This window comes from Saimiri boliviensis (assembly GCF_048565385.1).
Source record: "Saimiri boliviensis isolate mSaiBol1 chromosome 19 unlocalized genomic scaffold, mSaiBol1.pri SUPER_19_unloc_2, whole genome shotgun sequence".
Taxonomy (NCBI): Eukaryota; Metazoa; Chordata; class Mammalia; order Primates; family Cebidae; genus Saimiri; species Saimiri boliviensis.
Window position 1 is genome coordinate 309,038 of NW_027412503.1, and position 25,707 is coordinate 334,744.

At 41.0% G+C, this 25,707-nt stretch overlaps 1 long non-coding RNA gene across 5 annotated transcripts; it reads left to right on the forward strand.

The window, feature by feature from the left end:
- The first annotated feature begins 3,076 nt into the window (after nt 1-3,076).
- LOC141583262 (uncharacterized) lies at nt 3,077-24,580 on the forward strand. 5 transcript variants are annotated; one of them, XR_012515951.1, is made up of 5 exons: nt 3,077-3,326; nt 6,417-6,530; nt 11,261-11,371; nt 16,332-17,475; nt 24,442-24,580. It is a non-coding gene; the product is annotated as an uncharacterized LOC141583262 (long non-coding RNA). The 5 variants fall into 5 exon arrangements; XR_012515949.1 differs by lacking the exon at nt 24,442-24,580 and having other exon boundaries at nt 16,332-16,366; nt 17,388-18,031; XR_012515947.1 differs by lacking the exon at nt 24,442-24,580 and having other exon boundaries at nt 16,332-18,031.
- The last annotated feature ends 1,127 nt before the right edge of the window (nt 24,581-25,707 follow it).

The following is a 25,707-nucleotide window of genomic DNA, read 5'->3' on the forward strand; positions in this document are numbered from 1 at the left end:
TTTTTTTTTTTCTTTTTTAGACAGGATCTCACTCTGTTGTCCAGGCTGGAGTGCAATGGCACAATTACAGCTCATTGCAATCTCGACCTCCCAAGGCTCTGGTGATCCTCCTGCCTGAGCCCCCAAGTAGCTGGGATCTGCAGGGGAGCACCATTATGCTCAGCTCTTTTTGTATTTTTAGTAGAGATGGGGTTTTAACATGTTACATAGGCTGGTCTGGAATTCCTGGGATCAAGTGATACACCTGCCTTGGCCTCCCAAAGTGTAGGGATTACAGGCATGAGCCAGTGTACCCAGCCTGAGTTTCTTAATTTTAATGAAATTATACTTGATCAATCTTTTCCTTTATGGTGACTGCTTTTTGTGTCCTGTTAATCAATGCCTAACCTAAGAATATGAACACATTTTTTTCTGTGTTAACCTCATAGCAATTTTATTTTAGTTTATGTTTTTTTTTTTTTTTTTTTTTTTTTTTTTTTTTTTTTTTCAGACAGACTTTCACTCTATTTCCCAGGCTAGAGTGTGGTGGCATAATCTCAGCTCACTGCAACTTTCACCTCCTGGATCAAGCGATTCTCCCACCTTAGCCTCTTGAGTACCTGAGACCATAGGCATGTGCTACCATGCCTGGCTAATTTTTTTTTTTTTTTTTTTGTAGAGATGGGCATTGAACATTTTCCCAGGTTAGTCTCAAACTCTTGGGCTCAAGTAGTCTGCCCACTTCAGCCTCCCACAGTGCTGGGATTACAGGTGTGAGCCACCCCACCCAGCCATGATTCACTTTTTACTCTACTAAAAAATAGCCATCTCTACTAAAAATACATGGATGTGACTGTTTAATGTAGCACCATATATTGACCGGAACATCCTTGTCCTTCTGCACTGTGTGGCACTTTTTTTCGTAAATCAGATGGCTGTATGATCATCTGATTTATGAAATCAGTGTGGGTCTGTTTCTGGACCAACCTGAGCAACATAGTGAGATCCCATCTCTACAAAAAATCATAAATAAAGATGTAAAATGTTTTTAAGTGGGTAGAGAAGATGGAGTCAGAGGTGATAATTTATAAATGATTGTCAATTTTTGGCTACATACAGGTGTTGGTAAGTCAGATCTGTTGGGAGTTTAGGCAACATGTATTAAGAGAATTATGTGTTCAGAATGATTGCTAGATGTTCACTGACTTCAATTAGATGTTATTTGAGACTCACAGAGCTACAGGTTTTATTATTTTATTTGTTTATTTGTCCTTTAAAAAATTTTACCATCTTCCTGTCAAGGCAGTAACTCTATACTTAATTGTTCTTAAGTATACCTAATTACCAGGAAAATTTTATGGATCATATCTAATTGTTAAGCCATTAAAGGACTGACGTGATGTAATGTAGACAATAGTATTCTACATAATAGTTTCAGGACTACAGCAATGAAATTGTTTCTTTTTCTTCTTCTTCTTCTTCTTCTTCTTCTTCTTCTTCTTCTTCTTCTTCTTCTTCTTCTTCTTCTTCTTCTTCTTCTTCTTCTTCTTCTTGTTCTTTCTTCCCTCTTTCTTCTTCTTCTTCTTCTTCTTCTTCTTCTTCTTCTTCTTCTTCTTCTTCTTCTTCTCTTCTTCTTCTTCTTCTCTTCTTCTTCTTCTTCTTCTTCTTCTTCTTCTTTTCTTCCTCTTTTCTTCTTCTTTTCTTCTTCTCCTCCTTCTCCTCCTTCTCTTCCTTCTCCGCCTTTCTTCTTCTCTCTTCTTCTTCTTCTTCTTCTTCTTCTTCTTCTTCTTCTTCTTCTTCTTCTTCTTCTTCTTCTTCTTCTTCTTCTTCTTCTTTCTTCCTCTTTCTTCCTCTTTTCTTCTTTATTCCTTCTTTTTTCTCCTGCATATAGTTTGAACATATCTTCTTCTCTTTGCTTTCTTGAGACAAGGTTTCGCTCTGTCGCCCATGCTGGAGTGCAGTGGTGCAGTGGTATGATCATGGCTCATTGCCGTTTTGACCTCTCAGGCTCTAGCAGTCCTCCTACCTCAGCCTTCTAAGTAGCTGCTGGCATGCACCACCATGCCAGGCTCAGTTTTTATTTTTTGTATACAGGGTCTTCCTATGGTGCCCAGACTGTTTTCAAACTCCTGGGCTCAAATGATCCTCCCACCTTGGCATCCCAAAGTGTTGGTATTACAGGTGTGAGCCATCACTCCTGGCCATTTTAGTTTTAATAATTTTATATTTTTCTAGTTTAAAATATTTATTATTTATGAATGTAATATTGTTATGATTATTTTGTGTTTAATCTCATTTTCAAAATAAGCTTGTGGAAATTAGAGATCTTGTTTCTTATTTACTACTGTATTCTCAGTGCCTGACCTTGCCTGGTATGAAACAGATATTCAATAAATAGTTGTTAAATGAATGAATGAACCACATTCAACAATTCTCTAAGTATCACAGCTTTCACTGTCTAACAAATAAAATAGCTTGTATAGAATAGAGTCACAGTTAACCTGCCATGAAAGGAAATGTCAATGAAAATAGACCTTTGTATGTGTAGCTGCTAAGATTTTGGGGCTTTTGTTACTGCAACATAAATTAGCAAAGCTCAGTGAGACTGCAGATAGAATATACATATATAAATAGACCAGATAGACCAGTGGATGAGATTCCAAAGATAGTTCAATCATCATTAACTAACCACACCCACACTCTCTTAATTTCCTAACGGAAAGAATGGAATTCCTGTTCACTAAGATCTGCCCCAAATATTACTTATTTTGTGAAAACTTCTCTGGCTACTCAGGAATCTCCCTGCTTCAGCCTCCCGAGTAGCTGAGATTGCACGTGTGCACCACCATGCTTGGCTAACTTTTTATTTTCAGAGACAGGGTCTTACTATGTTGCCCAGGCTGGTCAGGACTGTTGATTGCATATGACAGAAACCCAGCCAATTCTAGTTCCTCACCGCCTTTCAATCTGCTCCTTTCTCAGTCTCCCCAGTCTCAACAAATGGCAGTTCCATCCTTCAAGTTCCCCAAGCCCCAAATCTTAATGTTAACCTTGATTTCTCTCTTTTATGTCATAGCTCGTATGAAGGCCTATCATGTTCAGACCCAGGCGGAGGTTCCTGCTGACCCAGGCTCTCACCAGCACATTGTCCTTTACTGTCCTCCTGAGGGTGTCTGGAGCTTCAGTGCTGTGTGCTCTCGGCCTCCATGCTGGGGCACCACTGACTCCTGCTGTCCAGGGCTTCCAGTGGACTCTCCGAGGCACTGATGTAGAATCTTCCCCATTCGGTTCACCAAGAGCAGCCTCATGCGGTGTGGGCTGACATGAAGAGCTGCCAGATCTAACAGGTAAAAATCACGAGGCACTGCCAGCTGGATGGGGTCAGAGAGTCCTCTCTCCATTACGATTCAGATGAGAAGGGAAGATTCCATAGGCCCTAAACATTGCAGCATGACCCACATGTGCCACCCACGAGCTGCAGTGCGTGGTCAGGTGGAAGTTATTTGACTTCAGGAGAGGACAGTGTTCTCTTCAGGCCTTTTCCTCAGTGGCTGGATCTGCGTCCCTCTCCTCTCTCTTCCCCTCTCATCCCCCAGTCTCCATCCCCATCTCTCTCTCTGTTTCCACCTTGCTGTTCCCTTTCACCTGCTTTTACCTCTTCAACTTTCATGATTCCCCCCTCCCTGTCCACCACATTTCCCAGGCTAAGGCTCCTGAACTGTCCTGTGTGGGGAGATGCGTCTGGATTTAGGCGGTGCCCTCTAGATGTGTCCAGGATGGGGAAACATGGCTCAGCTGCCAGTATAATGGTTTCAGAGAGTGGCCACTTTTGAAGGCCTTTCACATTTCCCATTCTAGAATTGTGTAAGACTTAAAATTGATGGGCCACAGTAGAATTCTTGGTTCCTCATGACCTTGTGGTGGTCACCTTCTTTCACTGAGCATTCACATGGTGGCTATTAGGTGCCAGGCCCTGCTCTGGGCTAGGGGCACCATAATGAGTAAATGTCAGATCACTACCCCATGGAACCCACCACTGCAGGCATAGAGAGGAGAAAGAAAGGGGTGTGGCCTGTTTGTGTTCTTTTCAAGTGGTCACCTGCCAGGTCCTGGGGGAGTGGGAGCCAGTGCAAGGAGAGAAGCCCAGTGAGAAAGGCAAAGGGATGATGTCAGACCCAGGAACTGAGGCTCACATTCCCCTGCAGCTGGGCAGCTTCTGGAGTGGACAAGGAGCAGCAGGGAGCATTGTGGCCTGGTGTTCTGGGGTTCACTGTCTCATCTCATTCCTGTGGGTGCCAGAACTTGTCCAAAGGGAAGACTCAGTGTCTCTAACAACAGCAAGGCGGAGACAGAAAGTGTTTCAGAGAAGCAGGAATGATTGTCTGCCATGGAAACAGTATATGGATTTATAGTAGTGTGTCTCTCTAATAACTAGTTAGCGTGTTCCTGTTAATTGGACATATCGGTGGTGTAAGTTTCCTTGGATCTCCTCATCTTCACGTAAGTTTATCTGTTCCCCTATCCCTCCCTTCTTTCCTTCTTTTTCTTCCTTCCTGGGTTTTCTGATCAGGGTCATGTGAGGCTAAAATCCAGAAATGGGCTAGCTATGCTTTTTCTCTAGAGCTCAAGCTTTTATTCCAAGTTCACTGCAGATATTGGAAAATGTTTCTATTCTTGTTTGTGGGGGACTGAGGGCCCTTTTTCTGTGCTGGCTGTCAGCCAGGAGATACTCTGACTTCAGATGCCACCTGCTTTCCTCTTTACCTGTCTTTTCTATCTTTCAACCAATCACAACTCATGGAGTCCTTCTCAAGCTCCTTCCTTCTCTGACTTCATCTTCTCCAACCAGCCACAGAAAGCTCTGTCATGTATGGAGTGATGTGATTCAATCCATTTCATGCAGGTAACCTCATCATCTTCAGGTCATGTAACTGTCACATAAAAACATAATCACAGGAGTGGTGTCTCATCACCTTAACAGGCTTCAGAGACAAGGGTATGGCATGTTTGGGGACCATTTCAGAAATTCCATCTACCACAGTTGGACACTCACATTCCCCCATCTGCAAAATACATTCATCCTCTCCTCTAAAGTTTCCAAATTTCATGTCATTAAAGCATTAGTTCAACATGAAAAATGTCACATAGGCCACATCAGATCCAAAGTTTAAAATCTGATCTAAAACATCCACACCAGGTGTCAATGAGGCTTCTGAGGGTGTCCATTAAGTACAGATTATTGACATAATTGCCTTACCTCTGTCTACCTGTGAAACTGAACAAACTGCTTATCTGCTCCTAATGTGGAATGGCGGGACAGGCACAGAATAACAATTACAGTGATTCTAGTTCAAAAAGAAGGAACATGGAAGGGAGAAAAAAGTCACCAATCCAAAATAGTTTGGAAATGGAGCTGGGCAAAATCCAGCAGGAGGTACTTAAGTAGGATCCACAGCCTGAGACTGACCCTCCATCCTGTGGGACTTTGCTTCTGGGATCTTTGCTCTGCATTTCTTGAAACCATTATTGTCTATCATATTTTCCCCTACTCCTTTGGTTCTTCCCCTTTCTCCTCATGGCAGCATCCTCTGCTTAATCCTTGGTCCATCGCCCCCAGCAGAATTGGTCAGATAGTGCCCGTGTCACGGTCCTGACTGTCTCCACGAGGGGCTGTCCTTGTGAGCCCGTGCTCCTCTGAGATCGTCTTCACTGTCCTAACCTCTCTCAGTCATGATTGCTTTCAGCTGCCCTGGCTGGCTTAGGAGAAAACCTAAGACTATGGAGTCCCAGAGCCATTCTCTGCCCTCTCTATCTCCAGGAGAGGAAGAATATAACAGGGATCTTCATGGAGAAATGACCCACATGAGGGCCTGGACTCTCCAGCAGTTACAGCAGAGGAAACTCCCTGAGGAAGCATGGAGTAGCTGAACGCCCAGACTGGGAAAGCAGGGTTGTGTTAACCACTGTTTAATCCTCACATGCTCCCTGCCCCAAACTGCTAGCCAGTGAATGACAACGGACTGGGAGTAAGTAATAGGCCTACAGAACCATGATAAAGAATTGTCCAAGGAAAGACCCTTTTACTCTGTTTGCAAGGTGAAATTGCTGTATTTGATCTAAAGTTTTCTGAAAGGCAGCAGCGAGTTTCTGGAGGATGAGTTACCTGCTTTGCACAGGGAGGGTGAGGCCAAGGCTTTCGTGGTATATCTGCTGCCACTGGGTGATGAGGGAGCCTGGGAGAGTCTTAGTCTTTCTGGACTTGAGTTTTCTCATCAGTAAAGTAGGTGCTAATTGTACCTCTCTGAGGTCCCTTCCTGCTTAGTTTTCTCTGAGTCCTTGAGGGACTGAGATGGTCTTTAACACTGCCTGGACCTCTAACCTGCCTCTGACCTCTCTGGGTCTGACTCCTGACTCTGGCCCCTGTGTTTCTCCTTCAGAGCCTGAGCTGAGTTCACACCTGGGAAGCTGAGAACTGAGGGAACAGATGGAAGAAAGTCAGCAGGTTTTGGAAAAGAGAAGAACCTGTAAAGGACAAGTCAGCGCTAGAACAGGTGAGAAACAAAGCAGGGGAGAATAAGGACAAACTGGGCCAGAAGCCTCAGGGGAATGGGCAATGGGCCTGTGATCATTCAACCAGTCGAGGGGCAGCGCAAGCTGAGCAGCGGGAACTGGGCAAGACACTTAATCCACAGGAGTCTTCTGACCCTGGTGAGGAAGAGCCAAAGGGGGATCAGAGCTGGTTTATAGTGAGAGGCAGCACCAACTCCAAGAGGGGGAGGATTTGACCCTGAGCCCCACCCCAGACCTAGGAGCCTCGACCTCCGGGCTGCCATAGCAGTGGATGCTGTTCAGGTCAGTGTGGGTTAGAGAAGAACCATGCTTGGAGAAGGGTTGGAGATGTCTATTCTTACATTAAACAGCTCTGCCCTAGGTCAGGTGCCAGAGTAAGTGTTTCTTGCCAGTATATGAAGCAGTGATACTTACACTATTCCTCTGCACTTTCAGTTGAGGAAGGTCTCTATATGATATGAGTATTTACTGGGTGTACTCGGGGTTCAAATAGTAGTGTTTCCCCAAGCAACTCAAGCTCATGAGAGAAAGAACACAATGACATGATTTCAAGAAAATATAGTAGTTCTCTGAAAGTGGTGTGTCATGGCAGCCCAGAGGATGGGAGTGTAGGTGAAGACATTGCTCCTAATGACAAGGGGAACCATAAGAGGAATTCTTCAGAGTAGTCCTGTTTTTCCTCCAGTGTCCCACAGAAGATCCTGGGATGTGACTGGTGTAGAGCAGGGGTCTACAGGTGTAGGAAGGGGGCTTGCTGCATCTTGGGAGAAATTATAGCATCCCTGGTAGGACATTTTGGAGAGGAATGTTGGTGATTGGATTGGATATCTATAGTCAGTTTTATCCTATCTCCAGTGAACACTGCTGAGACCTTCCTTAGTGCCAGACCCTAAGCTGGGAATCATGAACACAGAGATGAGTAGATATGATCTCAGCTTTCACAGAACTCTCAGTCTAGTGAATAGCGAGTTATGAGAAATGTAGTGATGGTGGCTTCATTAGAGCAAGTGGCTCATGCTGCATGGAGATGACCTCAGTGGATGACCGGGTCCCCCTTCTGGTTGTTAATCAACAGCTGGCTGACTTGCTCTGGGACAGTGACCCTGGATTTCTGCCAGGTGTCAGCATCTTAGGTACAAGCAACACCTCAGTTTTCTGTTGGGTCAAAACAGTTATCACTGCCAAGGTGATCAGAGGACACTAGTGACATCAGTAGCTACTGATGAGGTCCTGGCCAGCTAGGGAAATAAAGATGTAAGTTTAACAACAATTCTAAATTTGTTCTTAACATCATGAGCAGAGAGTATCTGTCTTCTAAGTTAAATACTTTTTAGACTTCAAGATTCACCCACGTCCAAAATAAAATCTATATCAGCCATATTACTGCCCTGAGATGATTTTTCCCTGTCCTTACCAGAAGCCTGCACTATCTGGAGCACTGAGGCTGTCTCAAGCCAACTGATCTGCTCTCTGGATTCCAGGGACACCCGCAGAGCCAGAGGTTGAAGGCACAGGCATTGCTATCTCTGACCGTTCTGACTCCAGGTTGATCCACCCCAATGCCCATTATTAACCACACAGTAACAGGATGCCACCAACATTTTGATTTGAGGCTGTCATGTCAGGATTTTAATAAAATTTAATAGATATTATTTTTTAGAGTACTTTTAGGTTTACAGATAAATTGAGCTGATAGCACAGGGAATTCCCCTATTCTCTCTTGTCCTCTGGAACACAATTTCCTCTATCATTAGTATCTTGCATTAGTGTGATAGATGTTTACAATTGATCAATCAATATTGGTATGTTATTATTAACTAAACTCCATAGTTTACGTTAGGGTTCATTCTTTGAGTTTTATAGTTCTGTGGGTTTTCACAATTACCTAGTGTCATGAATCCTCAGTACAGTATCACACAGAAGAGTTTCACTACTGAAAACCTCCTTGTGTTCAACCAATTCATCCCTCCTCCACGTTTGGCAATCACTGATCATTTTACTATCTCTACCATTTTGACTCTCCTGGAATGTCCTAGTGTTGGAATCATACAGTGTGTAGAGTTTTTAGACTCGTTTCTTCCTAGCATTATGTATTTAAAATTCCTCCATGTCTTTTCATGGCCTGATAGCTCATTTCTTTTTATAACGGAATCATATTCTGTTGCACAGATATACCACAGTTTGTTTAGCCATTAACTTAGTAAAGGACATTTTGGTTATTTCCAGTTTTTGACAAGTATGAGAAAACTGTTGTAAATACCTGGATGCAAGTTTTTGAGTGAACATGTTTTCACATTACTGTGGTAAATACCTAAAACTGCTATTTGCAGGATTATGTGGCAAGGCTATTTTTAGCTTTGCAAAAAAACAAAAACAAAAACAAAACAAAACAAAACAAAAACACCTGCCAAACTGTTTTCCAAAGTGACTAGCATTTGGCATTTCCACTAGCAGTGAATGAGAGTTCCCGCTGCTCTGCAACTTTGGCAGCCTTTGGTATTGTCACTTGTTTGGATTTGAGCCATTCTATTAGGTATATATTATAGTGTAGTGGCATCTCTTTGGTTTAATATGCAATTTCCTAGTGACACATGATTTTGAGCATCTTTTTCCTATGCTTATTTGCCATCCATATGTCTTTTCTGGTGGAGTATCCAGATCTTCTGCCCATTTTTAAATTGGGTTGTTTGCTTTATTATTATTGAGTTTTAAGAGTCCTTTATGTATTTTGGACACCAGTCTTTCATCAGAGCTGTATTTTGCCAATATTTTTTCCTAGTTTATCACTTGTTTATTCATTTTCTTAACGATGTCTTTCCCAGAGCAGAAGTTCTTAATTTTAATGAAGTCCAACTGATCAATTTTTTCTTTCCTGGGTTGTGCTTTTGACACTGTATCTGAGAAGTCATCACTATGCCCAAGGCCACCTAGATGTTCCCCTATGTTATCCTCTAGGAGTCTTACAGTTTTGTACCTTGCATTGAAGTGTAAGATCCATTTTGTGAAAGGTGTAAAATCTGTGTCTAGATTTATTTATTTTTTACATGTGAATATCTAGTCATTCTAGCACCATTTGTTGAAAAGACTATCCTTTGCCTGTTAAATTGCCTTTGTGCCTTTCTCAAAGGTTAGTCTATTTCCGAGCTCTGTATTCTTTTCTAGTGACCTATTTGTCTGCTTTTTTTCTTTCTTCACCAATTTCCACACTGTTTGGTTACTGTAGCTTTATAATTAGTGCTGAAGTCGGCAGTGTCAGTTCTGTGGGCATTTTTCTTCTGATCTTTACTATGAGAACCTGGTTGGGCTCCAGGTGATAAAACTTAGAAAAATGTGAGATCCCCACTAAATCTGGGCCCCAAGGAGTTTTGAATGCTCAAGGCAGGCCACCCTCAGTTTCTAGTAATCTGTCAGTACCATTTAAGTGCTGGCTTCAGCAGCTTCTGTTCCTTGTATTTGCCTGTCTGTCTTGTTTTCAGCATGGCAATTTGCCCTGTGACCTCTCTTCTATGCCCGCTAATAAGATTTGATAATTTTCAGTTTGTTCAGCTTTTTTCTAGTTGTAAGGACAAGTGGTGACCTCCTGGCTCCTTGCAGGTTGGAGTAGAAACCAGAAATTTTATTGAACAAGTTACTTGTAATGAAAGTCAGTAATCACAAATGTAGAATTGAATAATTTCCGTAGATATGTAGAATTTTGTAGCCATCACCTCAGTCCCCTCTTAGAATACAGACTACCTTTCTTCCCTCCCCAGATTCCCCAGAGGCTCTTTGCAGTCATTTTCCAATCCCTGGTCACCATGACAGAGCCTGAACAAAATTAAAATTTGGGAAACAGACAACATTACATTTCAGCTTTTATTAGATTGGGATTTTATGTAATGGACCATTGTCTTAATCTTGTGTCAACTAGAGGAAATATTTTATTCTTAAGGACTTTCTTTATGGGAACTTAGTAGTTAGTCCCATTTATTGCTCTCCTTGAATTGGTTCGTCTATGCTGGTAGCAGATAGTTGCAATCAAACCTTGTCCAGTGGGCACAAGTGAAAGCGCTAAAAAAAAAAAAAAAAAAAAAAAAAATCCTTCTATTAGAAATGTAGATGATGAATTTGCAGATAATGTTATGCAGAGTTACATTTGTTTGTTTTTGAGCCGGAGTTTCACTCTTGTTGTGCTGGCTGGAGTGCAATGGCATGATCTCAGCTCACTGCAACCTCTGCCTCCTGGGTTCAAGCAATGCTCCTGCCTCAGCCTCCTGAGTACCTGGGATTACAGGCATGCAGCACCATGCCAAGCTAATTTTCTATTTTTAGTGGAGACAGGGTTTCTCCATGTCGGTAAGGCTGGTCTTGAACTCCCAACCTCAGGTGATCTGCCCTCCTCAGCCTCCCAAAGTGTTGGGATTGGAGGCATGAGCCTTCATGCTGGAGTGCTATGTGCAATCTCAGCTAACTGCAACTTCTACCTCTAGGGTGCAAGTGATTCTTGTGCCTCAGCCTTTTGAGTTGGCTGGGATTACAGGCATGCAGCACCACGCCCGGCTAATTTTGTATTTTTAGTAGACAAAGAGTTTCTCCATGTTGGTCAGGCTGCTCTCCAACTACAAACCTCAGGTGATCCACGCACCTTAGCCTCCCAAAATACTGGAATTACATGCATGAGACACCACACCTGGCTGGGAGTTAAATATTTTACCATCTTTTTTTCTTTCAGAATTTGGATTGGTAACATGGAAAAGACACTTCTCACCTGCCTGAAATGCCTTTCATTATCTTCTTCTAGTTGCACGGGCTCTGGAACAGCCCTTACAGTGCTCCCACAAAGGTAAGTATAACATTTTAATGTAGTCCCTTGCTTTTTTTTTTTTCTTTTTTGTGCCTATAGGGATTAGCATACATGTATGTGAAAATATAAAAAGAGTACAGATAGGCACCTGTAACTAGTTTTCTGTTGCTACCTATTAACGCATTATAACAAGTTAGTGGTTTGAAACCACAGAAATCAGGAAAGATTGGGTTCTCTGATCAGGGTCTTAGGAGGCTGAAATCCAGTTATGGGCTGCCTTGTGTTTTTCATCCAGAGATCAGGGTACTCTTCCAAGTTTACGACAGATGTATCGGCAGAATTCCTCTTCTTGTGGGTGGAGGACTGAGATCCCTTTTTCAGTGCTCCTGGCTCTCAGCCAGGAGACACCCTGACTCCAGAGGCCACCTGCATTCTTTCTCACTTTTCCCATCTTCCAACCAACAACAGCCCATGGAATTCTTCTGCAGCTCCTATCCTCTCTCTGACTTTTTCTTTTCCTACCCACTAGAGAAATCTCTGACACTGAGGGAGTGATGTGATTAGATCTGGTGCACTCAGGAAAGCACAGCCTTTGTATTAGTCTGTTCTTGCAGTGTATAATTAATGACCTGGGTGATTTATAAAGAAAGAAGTTTAATCAGATCATGGTTCTGTGGGCTGTGCAGGATTCTGCTTCTGGGGAGGCCTCAGGAAACTTACAATCATGGTGGAAGTGGAAGCAGGCACGATCTTCACATGGCCAATGGGAGAGAGAGAGAGAGAGGAGCGGGGGGAAGTGCTACATACTTTTAAGCAACTAGATCTCATGGAAACTCTCATGCAATGGCACTTGGGGGATGGTGCTGAGCCATTAGAAACCTTCCCCATGATCCAATAACCTCCTGCCAGGTCCCACCTCTAACACTCAGGATTATAATTCAACATGAGATTTCGGTGGGGACACAGAGCCAAACCATATCACTCTTTAAAGTCATATGACTGCCATGTAACAATGTAATCACAGGAATGTCTTATCAGCTTAACAGGTTCCAGAGATAAGGGTACAGCATGTTTGGAGACCATTTTAGAAATTCTACCTATCACAGTTTAACTTCTATTCCCCAGACATTCACATCCCTCACAGATGCAAAATACATTCACCCTTTCACCTAAGGTTTCCAAGTTTCGTGTCATGAATGCATTAGTTCAAAGTGAAAAATGTCATGTAGCTCTAATCTGATCAAAAGTTTAAAATCTCATTTAAATCATCTACACCAAGTGTGAATGAGGCTTCTGAGGGTGTCCATTAAGTACGGATTCTTTTTTTTTTTTTTTTTTTTTTTTTTTGAAAGTGAGTCTTGGTCTGTGACCCATGCTGGAGTGCAGGGGTGTGATCTTGGCTTACTTCAACTTCTGCCTCCTGGGTTCAAGCGATTCTCCTGCCTCAGCCTCTTGAGTAGCTGAGATTACAGGCATGCACCACTGGATTCAGCTAATTGTTTTGTATTTTTAGTAGAGAAGGGGTTTTGCCCTGTTAACCAGGCTAGTCTGAAACTCCTGACCTCAGGGGATCCATCCCCCTAGGCCTCTCAAAGTGCTAGGATTACAGGCATGAGCCACCGTGCCTGGCCCAAATACAGATCCTTGATATAATTCCCTTACCTCTGTTGACCTGTGAAACTGAACAAACAGCTTATCTGTCCTCAATGTGCACTGGTGGGACAGTCACAGAGTAACGACGCTAGTGATTCTTGTTCAAAAAGAGGGAAAGTGGAGGGAACAAAGTCACTGATCCAAAACCATTTTGAAATGGGGCTGAGCAAAGTCCAGCAGGAATTTCTTGATTGGGCTCCTCAGCCTGGAACTAACCCTCTGTGACAGGGGGCTTTGTCTCTGGGCTCTGCATATTTTTCTATCGTTATTGAAAACATTTTATTTTTCTTCTTCCCCCACTCTTTTGGTTCTTCCCCTTTCTCCTCATGGCGGCATCCTCCACTTAATCCTTGTTGCATCATCCCAGCAGAATTGGTCAGATATTGCTGGTGTCATGGTCCTGACCATCTCCACGAGGGGCTGTCCTTGTGAGCCCGTGCTCCTCTTCACTGTCCTGACCTCTCGCAGTCATGATTCCTTTCAGCTGCCCTGGCTGGCTTAGGAGAAAACCTAAGACTGTGGAGTCCCAGAACCAATCTCTGCCCTCTCTATCTCCAGGAGAGGAAGAAAATAACAGGGATCTTCATGGAGCAATGACTCACATGAGGGTCTGGACTCTCCAGCAGTTAGAGCAGAAGAAAGTTTCTGAAGAAGAATGGAGGAGCTGAGAGCCCAGGCCGGGAAAGCAGGGTTGTGTGAAACGCTATTCAATCCTACGTGCTCCCTGCCCCAATCTAGCAGCTAGTGAATGACAGCTGACCCAGTATAAACACCAGGACTATAGAACTGTGATAAAGGGTTTGTCCAAAGAAAGGGGCTTTTACTCTTTTTGTTATCACAGTGGACATTGCTGTTTTTCATCTAAAGTTTCTGAAAGGCAGCAGTGAGCTTCTGGAGGGTGAGTTACCTGCTCTGCACAGGGAGGCTGAGGCCAAGGCTTGTGTGGGATCTGCTGCCACCAAGTGGTAAGAGAGGGAGCCTGGGAGAGTCTCAGTCTTTCTGGGCTTCAGGTTCCTCATTGGCAAGGTAGGGGCTTTTTGTACCTCTCCGAGGTCACTTCCTGCTCTGTTTTCTCTGCATCTCTGAGGAATTGAGATGGTTTTCAATACTGCCTGGGACCTTCAGCTGAGACGTGACTCTGTGTGTCTCCTGTAGAAGGCTGAGCTGAGTCTACACACTGGAATCCCAGAGATCAGGGAACAGGTGGAATAAAGAAACTCAGCAGGTTTAGGAGATGAGAATAATCCCCAAAGGACAAGCCATTGGTAGATGAAAACCAAAGAATGGGAGAATAAGGGAAAACTGGGACAGAAGCCTGAAGGGAAATGGGCACTGCCTGTGATCATTTAAATTCTCAAGGAGCAGCATGAGCTGAGCAGTGGGGACTGGGAAACTTACTCCACGGGAATCTCCTGCCTCTGGCCAGAGAGGCATAGGGTAGATCAGAGCTGGTTTATAGTGAGGGGCAGCTTCAACTCCAGGAGCGGGAGGATGTGACCGTGAGCCCCCACCCCAGACCCAGGAGCCTCGACCTCGGGGCTGCCGTAGCAGTGGATGCTCTTCAGGTCAGTGTGGGTTAGAGGGAATAACCATGCTTGGAGAAAGGTTGGGGATGTTCATTCTTAATCAAACAGCTCTGTCCTGGGTCAGGTGCCAGAGTAAGTGTCCCTTGCTTGTATATGAAACAGTGATACTTATACTATTCTTCTGCATCTTCAGTTGAGGGAAGTTTCCCATAAATATTTTTTATTTACTTTTCTTTATATTGGCTAAGGACTTGTGATTCAGGTATTTAATGTCTCTAAAGAAACACAAGCCAGTGAGTGGAAGAACACACACAGATCATTTCAACAAGATACGGTAGTTCTACCCAACTGAGGTGTTGTGGCAGCCTGGAAGATGGGAGGGTATGTCAGAGGACATTGCTCCTAATGACAGGGGGAGGTGTAAGAGAACATTTTCAGATTGGCTGGGTGCAGTGGCTCACGCCTATAATCTGAGCACTTTGTGAGGCCGAGGTGGGTGGATCACAAGATCAAGAGATTGAGACGATCCTGGTCAACATGAAATGGTAGACCATTTCTACTGAAAATACAAAAAAATTAGCTGGGTATTGTGGTGTGCGCCTGTAGTCCCAGCTACTCGGGAGGCTGAGGCAGGAGAATTGCTTGAACCCAGGAGGCAGAGGTTGCAGTGAGCTGAGATCATGCCATTGCACTCCAGCCTGGGTAACTAGAGCGACACTCCACCTCCAAAAACAAAAAAAATTCAGAACAGGCATGTCTTCCTTCAAGCTTCCACAGGAGAGGATCCTGGGGCCGCGATGGTGTAGGGCAGGCGCCTCTTTAGGGAAGGGGATTTGCAGCCTTCTGAGAGAAAGAGCATCCTTACAAGACATAGGGAACAGAAATGTAGGTGAAAGAGTCGGAGGTTTCTAATCAATTTTATTCAGTCATGGATGAACACTGCTGAGAGGCCTCTCTGTGCTGGGCCCTTAGCTAAGAACCGTGATCACAGAGGTGAGTAAAATAGGACCCCAGCTTTCACAGAATTCTCAGTCTAGTGACTGGTGATTGATGAGAAGTGTAGTGATGGTGGGTTCATCGGAACCAGTGGCTGATGCCGCATGGGATGACCTCAGTGGATGGCCTGGGCCAGTGACCCTGGACTTCAGCCATATGTCAGCATCTCGAGGTGCAGTACACCAATACCTCTGCTGCGTGTTGAGTCAAAGCAGTTAACACAGCCAAGGTATTCAGCCAAGGTATCACACTGGTGATATCAGTAGCTATTGACTGTTTCCAGCTGGGGAAACAAAGAAGTAAATTTAGTAAGTCTTCTAAATTTGTCCTTGACATAATGATAAATAACTGTATCTTGATAATGAATTATATACTGGCAAATTAATTGTAATTTGCCATAATGAGAAATAACTTTATGCTGAGTACTGCCGACACACAAGCCCTTGAGGACACATGCCTGAGGATTCTGATGAAGATAATGATGTCCAAATATGTACTCATTTGGACCTACAGTTCAGCTTTGAAACAGTGGAAGACCCAGTTTCAAATTCAAGGTTGCTTTGAGTAGAATCTCACTTTACCTCTCTTTGCATGGCAATGGGGCCAATCTTCCCTAAGCTGTACCTTACAAGAAAAGTAATACTGGTAAGATTTCAGAGTTCAGCAGACAGAGGTAAGTATTTTAGTGCCAATGATTGAGATCTACTCTAACAGTGTCCAATATTATTAAATTCTTATCTTCAGATAATTTAAAATAAAATATTTAGCACTAAACTTTAGCCTCAATGACAAAATAATTTAATCAAATTTTTATTGTTCCGCAGCATCCTGTATATATCCCATATTTATTTAAAACTCTGTAAGTATGCCACTGGTCAGAAAAATGTTTTTTCACATATGTATTTATATTATTGAATACTATTTTGTAGTTCATGAGAGGTATTTAGGGAATAATAAAGAGCCACACACTGTTAATCTACTTAGCTCAATTAAATACATTGCTCCACAGAGGAACATATGTCTAAATCAATCACATTCATAGTCAAACCATTTTATATATTTGTTACCTACTATTTTAAGTAGTATTAAAAGTGTCACTAACTAGTTATATCTTATGTCTTTTGTAATTATGAGCTGCTTAAGAACATGAACACATATTTACTTATTTGCACATTTTATATTGCCTCTCACACTGCTTGTTGTTTATAAAAAATCTGCTGCAATTAAAAAGTTAATAAAAACAATAAAATAAAAATGGTTTAAATTCAAAAGACAATCATAAGTTCTATCTGACATAATAAAAAGGAGGCCAGGTGCAGTGGCTCATGCCTATAATCCCAGCACTTTGGGAGGCTGAGGCGGGTGGATCACGAGGTCAAGAGATCAAGATCATCCTGGTCAACATGGTAAAAACCCATCTCTACTAAAAATACAAAAATTAGCTGGGCATGGTGGCACAGCCTGTAGTCCCAGCTACTCGGGAGGCTGAGTCAGGAGAATTACTTAAACCCAGGAGGCAGAGGTTTCAGTGAGCCGAGATCATGCCATTGCACTCCAGCCTGGGTAACAAGAGTGAAACTCTGTCTCAAAAAAACAAAATAATAACAATAATAATAATAATAATGAGAAGTTATCTAAACAGTATATGTAACAAAAGCATTTTTGTTGTTTTGTTGTTGTTGTTGTTGTTTTGCTACATAAGTAAGAAAACTTCCCAAGACACACAAAGTGGATTTGAACAAATTGAAAATAAATGCTATACCCTTGGATAGGAAGACTCCAAAAAATAATGTTACTCTTGTTCAAGTCAACTGACAAATTTGTAATTTATTCACTATGCTCCCTGGAAAATAATTAATACATCCCAACCATTGCCACAGGACTTGCAGTGCTTCACTGAGGGAGAAGACTTCCATGCCTACTGAGCTGAACCCGGCCACCTTTGGCAACCGGCTTTGGCCAAAAAAAGTAAGAAAAATTGATTTGTACCATTTTGCAGAGAAACTTGAAGAGCTTCATTGTGGTTTGGCCATGCTTTTCTCCAACATCTGCTTCAAAACTGAGATGGAAACTTTATCCCACATTGTGGTTTCAGAATGAATGTCAAAGCTAATATAGATGTTAAGATGAGATTAGTAGATCATCTGTTACTACAGAAGAAAGCGCTGATAGTTGGGAAATTGTTGCATGGAGGTTCATTGTAATCTCTACTTCATATGTGCATTTGGAAAATTTTAAAAGAACATGTTTGCAAAACGCTAAAAATGAACCAGTATGACATGTTGTCATTAGAAAGATATCAATGATTTAATCTAAAATATTATTCTAGCCCTAAAAAGTCCTTCATTTAAATTGAGAAAAACATTTGATTATCAAATCAAACTTGAACCTATTTTTGTATAATGTATATGTCTGTGAAAATTAATAATTTAAGAGAAAATATTACATATGCATATTTTAAACACTAAATATAGCTCAGGCCACGCAAAGAGAATGTCTCATTTATTCTTTAAAATTCTGTCTGTTATATACGGTTTTCTCTAGTCTCTAAAACCTCAGATTTCTATATAGAGTAGGGTTTGATTTAAAAAAAAGTTATGTACATCAATTTTTATTTGGCTACAAAAGCTTACTATATTTAGGAACAATCCAGAATTGCAAGTTGGTTTATTGAATATATTTTTCACTTTCTTCCCTCTACTTTTAATGTGGTGCATTATCCTGTAAATTACATTCAGATTATCATCTCCTTAAGTTTATAAAATGTTTTTCAAAATAAAAGTAAAAAAAATAACAATTGTAAAGTTTCTTTTTAAGATACAAACTTCATGAAACATTATGTTTTTTGATAAGCATGATATCAGCAACATATTTGGTTGAGAATGAAAGGCAAAGCTTTACAGAAACAGGAATATCTGAGTCAAAATTTTCCATAATTTGTTTTTATGTATTATATTTCACAAAATGCATGTAACTGGATTAGTTCTGCAATAGATTAAATTTGTTTTCTCACAAAATAGAACTTAAACAAAAGCAGGTGCTGTTTTCTGATGGAACACTATGAACCTATTTCCATAATGAGTTTTACAGACACATAAATCTTCAATTCACATTCTGCATTTTATAAAAGTTGCCTGCTACTAAAACCTTCAAGAAAACTACAAATTTTAAATTGATTGTTAATTTGAGGGTCTTTGAACATTTAGACATAAAAAGATAACTTTAAATTCCATAGCATTTACAGACAAGAAGAGCATGCTATTTTAAAAAATTATTTAAACACTTTTCAAAGAAAATTGTTTCATTAACATTTTAATATTTATTTTAATATCATCAGATAATACCTCAACACCTTACCATGAAATTTAATTATATGAGTTAAATAAAATACAATTTGACATTTAATGCTCACATTGAACTTATATCTGTTCACATAGAGAACTATACACCTTATGTATTATATTGCAAAAACATTAACAATGGAAACATATTCATGTTGCTTAAAATAGTCATGTATACGCTAACCTGAATTTTTATTAATGCATCAAATGAAATAAAATAGTCTCAAGTACAATTTAATATATATCTTTAGTTTTACATTTTATGTATCACAGAATGGTGCAGTAAAGTATGAAAAATATATTGAGCTGCTATCTAGGAGACTATAATAATTAAATAGTCCTGTGTCCTAAATAATCAAACTACTCTGAAAGCATATTTGTTTTTTATTAGTGTCACATTTCTGTGTAATATTTAAATTTCCTTGAAAGCCAAAGTAAATAATTTAAAGCATATCCTAATTATAAACATAAAATTGAACAATGTCAAGGTATAATTTAAAAATTTAGAACAGATTTTAAATAACAGTTGTAGATATTAACAGAAATATGGAATCAGTTACCTTTAATACTGGACTTTTAATTTTACATATTTTTTCTTGAGTTCAAAGTAGAAAATATGATGGAAGGGTCACAGGATCCTTAGGGTGTCACTTTTCCAGCTCAGAACCAGCCACCTTTCCATCTGTGGCTGGTAGCATCTTTGCTTGAGCTCTTTTCAGGTCACGGGGCTGGTTCCATCCACTAGGCCCAGCAGGCTGTGCTTGGCTCATGCTAGCAGCTCAGATTCTGTGCCTGCCAAGAGTGAGCAAGGCATAGAGCAGTGAGGTGTGTGTAAGCCAGTTTGGGTTCTGGCCACTGCTCACAGCCAGGTGTGCCAGCTGTGGCAGAGTGGGCAGCTCTAGGCCCTGGCACAGGTGCTGGCACCCAGTGAGGCTGTGGCTGGATCAGGTGTGTTAAAATTATCTTCCACTGTGGGTGCCAGGCAGCTTGGAGACACCAGAAACTGCAGAGCCTCAAAGAGTGTCAGCCCTGGCTTGGGGAGCACCTAGATCTAGGCTTCCAAAAGGGCCACTGCTCTTCTCTCTTCTCTCCTTTTAGTGATGAGTAGGGGCCATGTTTCATCCCCGTTTGTGTTATAGCTCTTTCAGTCCCATCATTTGGCAGGTCCTGAGTTTTTGTTCAACGTCCAGGTAGAATGAGTGGAAAACTGGAAGGTGAGCATGACAGAGAGAAGCTTCACTGAGCAACAAAACAGCTCACCAGAGATCCAAAGTGAGTAGCTCTTTCTTGCAGCTGGTAGTGCCGATGTCTGTGTGAGTCTGGCTGAGTCTGGGGTTTTTATATGCTCAGAAGGGAGGAATTGAGTGCTGATTGATCAATAGGTGGCCGTGGATGAGCCAAAAAAAGCACCATAAGTTCTCACTCCAAACCACAGACTCCACCTGGAACTGGTAACCCATCCCTGGCTTGAAGGTTGAGTTTCAACAGGGACCCACCCTTTGTGCCCAAGAACCTGTTTGCCTGCCACCATCTGCATTCAGTACAACTCAACCACTCTGTTTTCACAGAGGAGAACTTGCAACCCTGTGCCAAGCTGCCATTAGCCCCTTCCAGTCTCCCTCCTGTGCTCCTTGGCACCCCAAATCTGGAAGACACCAAGGCAGTGGTGGGGGATATTGTCAGTGCTGTCTTTAGTATGTGCACAACTGGCTGGGTTGCAACAGCACTCGGGCTTGACCACAGCTTTCCTCCAAAATTATTGCAGGTGCCAAGGGAAAGGCAGAGTCCAGGGAGTAAGAACAGAGACATCTGAGCCACTTGGGGGAGAGGCGCTTCCTGGTCCCCAAGAGTGCAGGGATCCTGAGTCTGGAGCTGCAGCTGGATAGCTGCAGCTGTGTCCCTGAGCCTAGCTCTTCTGCCTCACCAACTCAGCAGGGGGCAGGCTTCCCACCTGTTCCTGGCTCCCGCTGGCTCCATGGAGTGTGCAGCCCTGGCTGTGCCTCCCCCACTGCAGCTGGCACCCCCACAGAGGCTGCTCCAGATAGACCACCACTGCCATCAGAGGCAATTCTTTTAAAAACTACATTTTATTTAATGAATGATATTAAACACAAATAGCTAATTTTAGAAATATTGTGTTTTCCATGTTATAGTTACCCAGTGACTATGGAAATTAAATATGTATTACAAACTGAAAGTGAGAAAATCAAGACATAAAATTTTGTTTGTTTAGCCCATTGAAAATAAAAGTCAGAATATGCTTCAGTAAGGCTACCTGTGAATTAAAAAAACATAATTATTACAACAATCTATTACGGTTATTCCTTAAGTGATTCCTAGAAGTGACAATAATTCATGCTCTTAAGCTAATGATTTCATTTTTTTTCTCACAGATTAAATATAAGCATATATATTTATAGCCAATTTAAAATATTTTTGACATGTGAAGTAGAGCATGGCATCAATGGTGATACCAATAAGAAATTAAAATATAGCATATTATATTAAAAGTTGCTGTTTATAAACATGTTGTATTATTGGTATGTCATTTGCACATTTTTTCTCAACAAGTCTTGCTATGACCATGAAGACAGAAAGCACTGGAGCTATAGCAAACAGAAAGATATTTAATAAAGGAATTTAGAAACAGCTCTTATAAAACAGCTGTTTTATAGAAAATCTGAGGAAGAAAAAGCCAAGGAAATCTGCCAGTGACTTCTAGAAGATCAAAATTGTTTAGTTAACATGGGAAGTAGTCATTGATTTTCTCAGACTTCTGCAGCACTAGTGGGAGTATTTTGATAGACAATGTCCACAGTCACTAGCAAAACCTTATGTCTGTCATATGCATGTCCTGTCCCATGTGATTCTTTGCTGCACCCACGTGAACAGGAGTGATACTTGCTTCTGTTATCCCCTCCAATGCTTTTGTTAATGCCTTGTATTTGTGGAATACAATCTAAAATTCTGCTGGCAGGAATTATGAAGAAATAGATGTTCTGGGCTTCTAGTCTCTACGACACTGGAAAAAGAATACACAGAAAATTTATTATTGAGTGGCTAAAAGACAAAATGAAACAAACTCAAAATAGTTTTTAAGGTTTATACCTTTTAAAACAATTACATGGGACCTTAAAGATACTCTACCTAAGCAATACAATCTCCATTGCAGGGCATTAATCAACACACTTAACTATGTAGTCTCTTCAAGGAAGCTCAACCATATCTGAAAAAGAAAGAATTGCAGTCCATATATATAATTGTTATTAGAGAACCTTTGTTTTTGTTCTTGAGAAAAATCTGAGAATTCTCTCTTCTGTGTTATTCTTGTCTCTTGTTTATAATTGTCTCTATTTTTATATGCATAGTGAGAGTTAGAGCTACAAATAAGTATATATACCTAAGATCTTTATGGATTTGTGCATTGTAGACATTTTGTGCAAATCAAATGATACAATATGTGGTTCTTTGTGTCTTGTTTCTGGCATTTCACATAATTTATCCAAGGCATTCATATTGTAAACAATGTGTTTTACTCACCTATTTAAACTAAGTTGGGGTAGAAGAATACAGTGCTGAATATCTCAGTTACTGAACTCATTAGAGCTCTTAGTTTTCTCTTGAAGTCTGATCTAGATGGGTAGATCCAAGTATCTGGCTGATTATGTCTCTAAATCCTAATCATTCATTACTTTTCAGAAAACCTCAAACAAAAGCATTTTGGGAAATTCCTCCCACCATCTGTAGACCAGACAGTTATTATTACACACTCTAAGAATATTATGCTAGCTCCTCATAATATCCAACAAATTCTCATTCAATTTGTAGATATTACTATGAAACTGTACATTCTAAAATGGTAAGGCCAGAATTGGTCTTATTTGCCACTATATTCTCACTTTCTAATGCAATTCTTAGAACATAATACATACTACATGTGCAGCTAACAAATATATGAACAAATAAAAGACCTAATATAAAGAAATATTGCATTGAAGTTTCCAAGAACATAATGAATGAAAATTCTAAGTGACGAATGCCAACAAAATCAAGAAATAGATTGAATGCCAGATTCACAGTCTAAGAAAATATCATTATGTTTAGGTTTTAAATAATTACAACAAAATTTTATTTCATAGTGCTGATTTTGAAACTTTTCCGGGATCTTCAATTTATTAAAAAAAGATAAAGTGATAGGGAAGGAGAAAATAAAACTTAAAATGAGGAGGCTACCATCACTTAAACTATCATATGTTCGATGGTTTGGCTCCTTTCTGTGAAATCCCATGTTGAAACTGATCTCCAGTTTATCAGTGTTGAGAGGTAGGGCCTACTCCGAGGTGTTTGGGTCATGGGAATGCCTTCATGTTTTTGGGCTGAGATGGGGTTGTGAAGTTTAGCTTCAGCAGGAATGATTATGTTTCTGAGAGAGCAAGTTGTTTTTAAAAATATCTGTCTTCCTGGTTTCTCTCTCTTGCTTTCTCTCTCACCACGTAATGTCTCTGAACCTGCCTGCTTCTTCTCCACTTCCTGGAATAAATGAACTCTACCAGAGTCCCTCACCAGGTCCATCTGCCCAATCTTAGACTTTCAGTAGCCAGGATTGTGGGCATTGACTTCTTTCTATTACAAAATACCTAACCTCAGGAATTCTGTTATAGAAACACAAAGTGTAATAAACCAATGTATATAGTAAATTACAAAGTAAAAGGCAGTATAAATTACTTATGGAATGGATAGTACAAAATCTATTTACATTTGAAAGAATAATCTAGTAGATAGAGAATGCAGATTTTTATAGTAAAATGAGATACCCATGTCTCAGAGAGAGAGAGAGAGAGAGAGAGAGAGAGAGAGAGAGAGTTAGAAAGTAGTAAAATAATTTTCAGCATAGTTTGCAGAATAAAGGTGGACTGAAATATGAACACGTCTTCAAAAAAAAAAGAAAGCAAATAAAATTTTGGAGCATATTCATAAAATAAATGTGGACTGAAATGTGAAGACATTATAAAATCTATAATATTCTCAACCCCAGGAAATCAGGGTTCATTTCTCACAGATAATCAGTCATGTGAAGTCCTTCATTGAACCTGTTAAGCTAAGAGCCAGATCTCCCTAATCTATGGAAGTTTATTTAAAGCTTATTTGACAGGCATCACTGAACAAAAGGAAAGTTGAGTCCTGAGTGGGTGCACACCTGGGTGATTGGGAAAAATGTTGAAGCCAGAACATATGGGTTCAGTCCTTTATACTTCATATTCCCAGTGTCCTCACACAGCCTCATTAAGTCTCCCATTTTTCTGTGGCTCCACTATAAACTGGCTGGGGTGTCTGCCTCACATACTCTGAGGGTGACTGAGAACCACCATGGCTCTCCAAACTAAGACTAGGAGACACAGCAAGGCTTAGGAGCCTAGGGGAGCAGCCTGTGGTGTCATTTGAGATGTTCTGGGAGCTGAAAAGTAGCATTGTGTCACAACTCTACAAATTGAGGACAACATACAGGAAGGTGATTCACAGGCTAAAGCCCAAGTCCTAGATTGTGAATCCCTTAGCCGAGACCTTCAGCATTTTCTGCTTTCTTTTGAGGCAGGTTGGAGAGCTCCAGTGATCCTTGAGATCTGTGACTGCTGCATGTCACGATCATGGCATCTTAGAACCCTGAGTGTGAGAACCAATGAAACCTCCGTCCCAGTGATATGCAAATGTGTCCTTTCTCTAATCAATCTTCTAATGCAAATGTTAGAAGTTTTAAAGAACTTTGTTAAATTTTTTAATTTTTTAAAATTTTACTTTAGGTTCTAGGGTCCATGTGCAGATCATGCAGGGTTGTTGCATAGGTGCATACTATATGTGGCATTTCTCCCCATGTTATCCCTCCCCACACTCCCTACCCCCTGCTGTCCCTCCCCTAGCCTCCCCCAACTGCCCCCAGTGTGTGATGCTCCTCTCCCTGAGTTACATGTTTGCATTGTTCAACATCCGCCTGTGAGTGAGAACATGTGGTGTTTCGTTTTCTGTTCCTGTGTCAATTTGCTAAGAATGATGGTTTCTAGATTCATCCAAGTCCCTACAAAGGACATGAACTCATTGTTTTTCATGGCAGTGTGGTATTCCATGGTGCATATGTGCCACATTTTCTTTGTCCAGTCTATCATTGATGAGCATTTGGGTTGGTTCCAGGTCTTTGCTATTGTACACAGGGCAGCAATGAATACACATGTGCATGTGTCTTTATAGTAGAACGATTTATAGTTCTTTGGGTTTTAAAATGCTTTTTCTGGCACTTTCACTTACTGCTATCTTAAATTTGGGTTCTCTCTCAATGATTTGCTCTTTTTTTCCTTGCCTCCTCATAAGTTTCTGTTATTTCTCTTATTCCCATTTATTTGCTTTTTTTTTTGGCTGAACTACCTTTACAGTTTCTCTGTCTTATAGCTGTTTGTTTAAGTAAATTTTAACCATTTTGCAAGGTACTGATCCAATTATTTTATATAGGTGCAGGATATGTGTGTGTGTGTGTGTGTGTGTGTGTGTGTGTACACACAATTACTGTGTATATATCAACACTATATTATGTAAATATACGCATAACACACCCATGGAGTCCACATCCACACACATTGCTTTGAGAAAGGCACTTTGTTCTGGGAATGAGGCTTATAAGCAGTGGGTGTGGGAATCAAAGTGAGGCAGTTTAACTTCAAGACATTGCTCTAAACCATGACACCATATTACTCTCAGCTGTCTTTTTCACTTTGGATACTGATATACAACAGACACTTCATGCTAATTCTGGGAAATGATCATTTTGAAATGTGCAGGAAATGTTGCCTGTTCCCTTCTTTATCTGGATCCC